Below are 7,362 nucleotides of genomic sequence, written 5' to 3'. Positions count from 1 at the left end.
CCATGTTGGTTTTTTGTTCTGCAAATCATTTTTTGTATTTTATTTAAATATGTAGATCGATATATTGGGCCCTTATTTAAGATGGGCCCTAGACCTCCAACAAACAATGCTGTGCGTACGCAGATGCAACAGTATTTGAAACTGTTGCGATGATTGTGCGGTAATCCTACGGTCATCCCCATGGACCTAGCTATGTTTCCCCAAGTGCCAAGTGGACCGATGACACGAGCACGTGCAAGAGCCCTCGAGACCGAGGTGACATCTCTCCTTTGTGATATTCCGTATGACCCACGTGAGACACGGCTACTACCTAAAGCCGGAATGCTATGTGTGATTAGGTATGGAGAAGACCCTCTCGGAGATGCTCGTGATGAAGGAAAAGTCCCCAAGAACATGGATGAAGGAGCACGACTAGAGGAACCAGAGAAAGGTTACAGGACCCAGACATCCGACCCCTGAAGATTTCAACCACAGCAGCAACCTAGACGCCAAGTACCTACAGGCACCGGACATCCGCCCGACGACCCGGGACATCCAGCCCCTGCCCGGAAATCCAGCCGAAGACTACATTACCAAAACCCACAGCTGCCCCGGACATCCGGTCCATGTCTGCGCACAGTGTAACGGGCCTCTGGCCCATGTATCCCTCCAACTCGCCTCAACTTGTACTAGCACTATATATAGACCTCCCCCTCCTCCATCTAGGGTTAGCAAAGGATTAGCTCATTAGAGATTGAGCTTTGCTCATCCACTTACCCCTACTCCTTGGAGTTCAAGACCTCCTAGGAGAAGATCCCCCAAGCGGATTCAAGACCCCTTCTAGGGAAGATCCTCTACGGATTCGAGACCCCACCTCCTCACGGATTGGGATGAACTAGCTACCGTGTGTATCCTCCCTTATTGATTTTGGATCGTGAATCTCTCCGTGTGTATGTGGATTTAGCACATGTGTGATTCTGTCTTGTCTATTTGAGTGTTTCCTCTTGTTTCCCCCTCTCGTGTTCTTCGTGGGATCCTCTCCAATCGTGAAAGATCGACACCATTAGGGTTCCACCCTACATCACATAGTGGAGGAAAAATGAAGACTTTTGATGACTTATGGAGTTTGATCTTCAATCACTCGAGAAAAACTCATTATAGCTTCCTCATCTCCTTTTGATAGTATCGGCATGCCTAAGAGAACTCGATGTGATCTTGGATCACTCAAATGACAATGGCAATTCTTGAGCTTGACTAATACTTGTGATCATGTTGATTTGTGGGGGTCATCTTCCATTTCCTTCGTTGAAAACTTTCCCGAAATAATCTTGTAGCAGGCATTAGTTTCTTGAGATATGTTGAAATTAGTCACCAAAATTTACCTTGGGGAATGGGTGAACATTCAATCGCCCGAAGAGTTAGATGCGCCTTCAATTATCCTTGTTGTATAAGGAGTTTTCTGCACATTTAACACACATGTACGTATTTATGCTATGACTATGGCCTATTGAAAATACAAGTTGCATATTTCCTCACTCTTAACAACTGTAAAACACACTGATAATAGAACTGATATAATTCGTTGTGCATGAGCAACTTACCATGAACTAAATTGCTAAAGTACTGGAATGTGCAGTATAGGCCACACTCACTCTATTAAGGTGGATATTTTTGTAAGATATCTTTCGTACTTATAAATGTTTGAGTTGATAATGAGTTCACATACCAAATAAACAAAATGTACTTCTACCTACATGTGGGACTAGCAGCCTTTTAAGAGACATAAATAAACAAATATAATTTTACTCGTCTCTCATATCTAACCCAAATAAACAAATACACACTACCCTAATTGAGAGAATAACACTCCTGTAAAAAACACAAGTACAAAATTCAAGTGTGTGACTCTTAACTGTAAATCATAATCATGATTTTAGTTTCTCTTTCCATCCAGTTCTTTCAGTTCCACATCTGATCCCGTCCTTGTTGGCTTTAGAACGCTAGCTCGATTCACCCAGATGCAGCACATATACATGCAAAGCTAGCTTGATTGATTTCGTGCCTAGCCACAGTACGTGCGTGTCTTGCCGTATGTATTCTTGAACTAGAGGCTAGCTTCAACTTGGCAGAACGTCCCGTGGCGACTCGCATAACTTGCGATCGGAAAAAACAGATCGGAGATTTTTGGTTAGCTTCAAATGTGTATACTTGAACTAGATATTGGTAGTTTAGCTGCTATTTATACCTATGTAATCCCACATTGTAAACTAGATCATCGAAGCAATGAAGAAAAAGCGAGGAGATTTTTGGTTAGCTGCAAATGTGTATAATGAGAAGAGAGAAAAGTATGACTGCCATGCATGGGTATCTGTCTCACAAACATATTCGCTAATAGAGCTCTTGAGGAAACTATTTAAGGAACTTCATCGTGATGGGGAAACTGCTCCCACCGAGATCACTACAATGGACTTGATCAATATAAAAGGTAAACTCAGCAAGTTTCTAGAGCAAAAGAGATACCTGATTGTTAGGAGAACTTGCCCCAAATACTTGCCCCAAATACTAAAGGAAGCAGAATAGTCATTACGACGCGCAATGACGATATAGCTCGGCTGGCGTCCAAAGGACGTGCACTAAAAAGTGAATGCTTGCCAGATGACAAGGCATGGTTACTCTTCCGTAGGAAAGCTTTTCGGAGGGAGGAAGATTATGAATGCCCTACGGAGCTGAAGGGCCACTCAGAGCAGATAGTGGCCAAGTGTGTAAAGGCTTGCCTCTTGCTATTGTGTCAGTTGGAAGTCTCTTGTTTGTGCGCGAGAAGAATCCAACAGAATGGAAACGAATCCATGACCAGCTAGGTTGGGAGCTGGCGCATAACCCGGGGCTTGATGATGTGAGGAATACTTTGTATTTGAGCTTCATATACCTTCCTACATACCTGAAGAGTTGTTTTCTGTACTGTTCCTTGTTTCCGGAGGACTACATTCTTCACAGGAAGTTACTCATCAGACTATGGATTGCAGAGGGGTTCATTGAGGAAAGGGGTCATAGTAGTACATTGGAAGAAGTGGCAGAAGGCTATTTGAACGAGCTTGTCCACAGAAATATGCTGCAGCCTGCGGAATGCAACTCATTTGGCAGAATAAGATCCTGCAAAATGCATGACATTGTTCGTGAGTTGGCAATTGATTTATCCCAGAAAGAAAGTTTTGGTCTTGCATATGAGTATGGGAATCATGGTATTCTGGACACAAACACTCGTCGCTTGGTTGTATCTAAATGCAGCAATGATATTTTGCCACATTTACAGCTACCTCGTCTTAGATCTTGCATCATATTTCATAAGGCCATGCCATCATCCAGAATACTTGATTCTGTAGCAGTTAACTCTAAGTACATCGTAGTCCTAGAACTATGTGGCTTGACCATCGAGGAAGTGCCAAGTGCTGTTGGAGATCTTTTTAATCTGCGCGATTCAAAGGTGAAGATCCTCCCGAAGTCTATTGAGAAGCTCTCCAACTTGTTGACATTGGATATTTTCAACAGTGTGATACAAGAATTGCCTCATGGGATTGTCAAGCTGAAGAACTTGAGGCACTTACTTGTTGAGAGAATTGTAGATCGGTCACATCGATCTTTTATATGTCGCCATGGTATGCGCATCCAGAAGGGTCTATCAAAATTGACAAGTTTGCAGACGCTGAATACAATTGAAGCACGAGAAGATTCTATTAAAGAGCTGGGGGAGCTAAAGCAACTAAGGAGCTTGAGGATAAGTAACCAGAAGGAAACCCACTGTGCGCTTTTTTGCAGGTCCATCTTGAAGATGCAACTCTTGAATCAATTACATATTACCATGAGTGACAAGGATCAAATTCTTCAGTTGAATGAGCTGAAAACCCCACCCCTCAACCTTCAGAAACTCATTCTGAGAGGGAGATTGGCAGAAGTGACATTTCAGTCTCCTCTTTTCCAGAAAGGAGGGAAGAAGCTATGTGGACTATATCTTGTTTGGTCGTGTCTGCCAGAAGATCCCCTCCCATCCATCTCGGGATTGGATAACCTGACAGAGCTGCATCTTACAGAAGCATTCGTCGGGAAAATATTAACATTCAACAAGGGATGGTTCCCCAATTTGAAGTCTCTGAAACTGCGTGACTTGCCTTCTCTAAGTAAGCTAAAGATAAAGAAAGGTGCCATGGAAAGCCTCCATATTTTGCAGCTAGTGAACCTGAGAAAATTGAAGGGTGTTCCAGCTGGCCTTGAGTTTCTTACATCCCTCCAAAGTCTTAAGTTTTCTCCATATCACTGAAGAGTTCCTTGTGTTGCTTAATGAATATTCTGGGATTAAGGAGATCCCGGTGTGGGATTCTATAGAAGATCAGCCTGTGACAAGGAAATGTAAGTCACTCACCAACTAGTTAGTATCTACAGTTTTTTACAGCACATTTTGTTATAACAGCAAATCTTGTACTGTCTCTGTAACAAAATGTAAGATGTTTTTTAGTCTCGATCTAAACCAAAAAAACGTCTTGCATTTTTAAACAGAGGGAGTAATAAATAAATCAAGTAGCTTAGGATCTAAGGTAGAGAATATCCACACAAAAAATTGCTTCCTTCAGGGTAACGGAAATACCGCCAAACATCATTAATTGAAACTTCACTAGAACCTTTGCTCAGTATGTCCATGGTTCCCGTTCAATAGAAAAAATTTAGCGATACTGAAACTTCTCTGCAACAGATGTGTGATAAACTTAAGAGAAATTTTCCAATGTACTTCCTCTGTACCAAAATAAGTGCCGTTGATTTAGTACAACTTTGTACTGAATCAGCGACACTTATTTTGGGACGGAGGGAGTATATGTAAATCCTTCCCATGGAATATGCAGAGAAAAATTTCGATGGTCCTACATTTATTTTTATGATTAGTCAATATGAAAGTATTAACAAATTCTTCTTCTCAGGATTAACCTGGTCTTCTCAAGCAGAACACCATTATTGCGTAAGTCTGGGCTGCAGCATCCTGCATACGGCCACTTGTCAACTGCCTCGATGATCCTTTCCACTATTGGTGCATGAACAATATGAAATAATTGCGGGGTTCCTTAAGTTCTTGGTGTATTTTGCGTGCAGAATAAAAAAAATCATGTTTTGGTTTGAATTAAATTAATACTTTTGTGGGTATGGCACCCCATTGGCATATACTGTTCCCCTGAATGTTGAATCATTCATGGAGCGAATTGCCCTTCAATGTTACAGCCAAGTATTGTATCATTCAGTGAACAAGGTGTACTGAATGTTTTATTACTGCTTGTGTGTGTTTTCATCTTGATGAAAAGATTAGAAATTCAGGCCTGTCGGCCTGCACTTGTTGTGGGAGTACTTTGCAATATATTTCAGTGATATTTGATTGTACGGACATGAATATTTGATGTAATAATATGAGAGCTAAAACTTAAAATACATATAATTTATAGTGTTTGATTATTTTATAGTTTTGAAATATTTATTAAACATAAATAGCATGTAGAGGGGAAATTCTCGTGCATGTTTGCATGTTGAAGCGGGTTTACTTTTTATTCCCTTCTTTTGCAAAGTTTCTTCAAATTCATGAATATTTTTCTCAAATTCATCAACACTTTTAATTTTGTGATATATTTTTTCAAATTCATGATTTTCTTTTCAAATCCATATTTTTTTCAATCCACGAACATTTTTAAGTATGATTTTTTTAATCCATAAAAACAGAGGTGTTAGTTTCCCCCCTAAACAAGTAGCTAGCAGGCGAGTGAACGACTGGTCGAGGGTGCTAATGGGCGGCCTAACCGAGCATGCGCATGAGCACTGATCCACCAATTTGCGCCTTAAGCGATGTAGAGGCAATCCCCAAGCCTAGTCGCCTCACTGTAACTTTGAAAACTTTGATTTTTTAAATCCTAATGTGGATCATATTTAAAAAATAAAACTTTGAGCAATTCAATATAGGTCCTTCTGAGTATTCTGGGAACTATCGGATAATGCTTCCCAACCATTGGAAAGTTTCGATAGTTTTGGAAAACTTTCCCTAAAACATTACACCCAGAACACAAATGAAAAGAATCAACAACTTAGGAATAACAACAGCCAAGCACTTAGGCACGCTGGAAATAAGTGTTGGACATCAGGGTCTGGCATCCCTCTTCATCACGCATCCCGGGGAAGGATCAGTCCACGCGGTCCTCAACAGCTCTCCACACCGGTGGTTCAGCAGAGCCAGGCATTTTAGGAGGAACACTGATTGAGCATTGTCACAAAGCACCTTCCATGGAATTTATAGGCAATAATCCTTCTCCAATCTTTACTAGAACCTTCGAAGTATCTTTTACCCAAGAAGCACGCTTTGGATGAAAATATTTGAAACAACCAAAAATAAATAGCGAGTTGTTGGGCTCGGTTTGAGTTAAGCCCAAAAAGTGGCTCAACTCATTTGAGCCACTCCCATAATCAACGAGACAATAGGACGTCTCGCTGAAGGCACCGCCTGATTGCGCCGCCCAGCGCGAAATGGCCTTTAGTGCTTTCTTTTTCCTTCCGTTTATATTCACATTTTTGCATTCCTTTTTTGTTTCATTCTTTAACATTTGCTTGTATTTCAAAATATTCAGAATATATATATATTATAAAATTCACTTTATTATATACAAAAGTTGAAAAATGTTAATCATGCATTTATAAAATATATAATATGTACCATGTGTCTAGAAATGAGTAGACATCAAAGATATGTTTCTAAAAAATTTAATCATGTATTTGGACACTAATAAACATGTATATTAAATATGTTCTGGATATATACAAAAAATGTAGAATGTGTATGTAAAAAATAGACATGAAAAAATGTGTTTTAGAAAATGTTAGTCATGTTTAAAAAAAATGTTAAACATGTATATAAAAAGTGTCCATGGTGAATACAAAAATTCATAGTGTATAAAGAAACATACATAAAAAATAAAAGCTGTAAAAATGTTAATAAAGAATATAGAAAATGTTAAGCATGTATATTATAAATAATCGTAGTGTATACGAGATATGTAAACATATATATGGACAAAGTATAGATCAAAAGGATATGTTCGAAAAAATGTAATCATGTATTTAAAAATAGTTTGTGCTCTTTAAAAATATATTTATTACAATAAAAAATTTCAGTGGGTATTCAAGAAATGTAGAACGTGTATATTTTAAAGTTGTTCAAAACATTTTTTGTAATAAAAATGTACATCATGTATTTGAGAAATGTAGAATGTGTATAAAGAAAATGTTTCATGTGTACATAAAACATGTACATGGTGCACTTGAAAAACTTAGATATGTGTTTGAAAACAAAATAAAAAATGTGGAAAG

At 39.1% G+C, this 7,362-nt stretch overlaps 1 pseudogene; it reads left to right on the top strand.

The window, feature by feature from the left end:
- The first annotated feature begins 2,262 nt into the window (after nucleotides 1-2,262).
- LOC123191438 (disease resistance protein RPM1-like) lies at nucleotides 2,263-4,400 on the top strand (annotated as a pseudogene).
- Nucleotides 4,401-7,362: the final 2,962 nt, after the last annotated feature.

The sequence above is a fragment of the Triticum aestivum genome, chromosome 2A (genome assembly GCF_018294505.1).
Source record: "Triticum aestivum cultivar Chinese Spring chromosome 2A, IWGSC CS RefSeq v2.1, whole genome shotgun sequence".
NCBI lineage: Eukaryota > Viridiplantae > Streptophyta > Magnoliopsida > Poales > Poaceae > Triticum > Triticum aestivum.
This window is presented reverse-complemented; position numbering and strand designations above follow the sequence as displayed.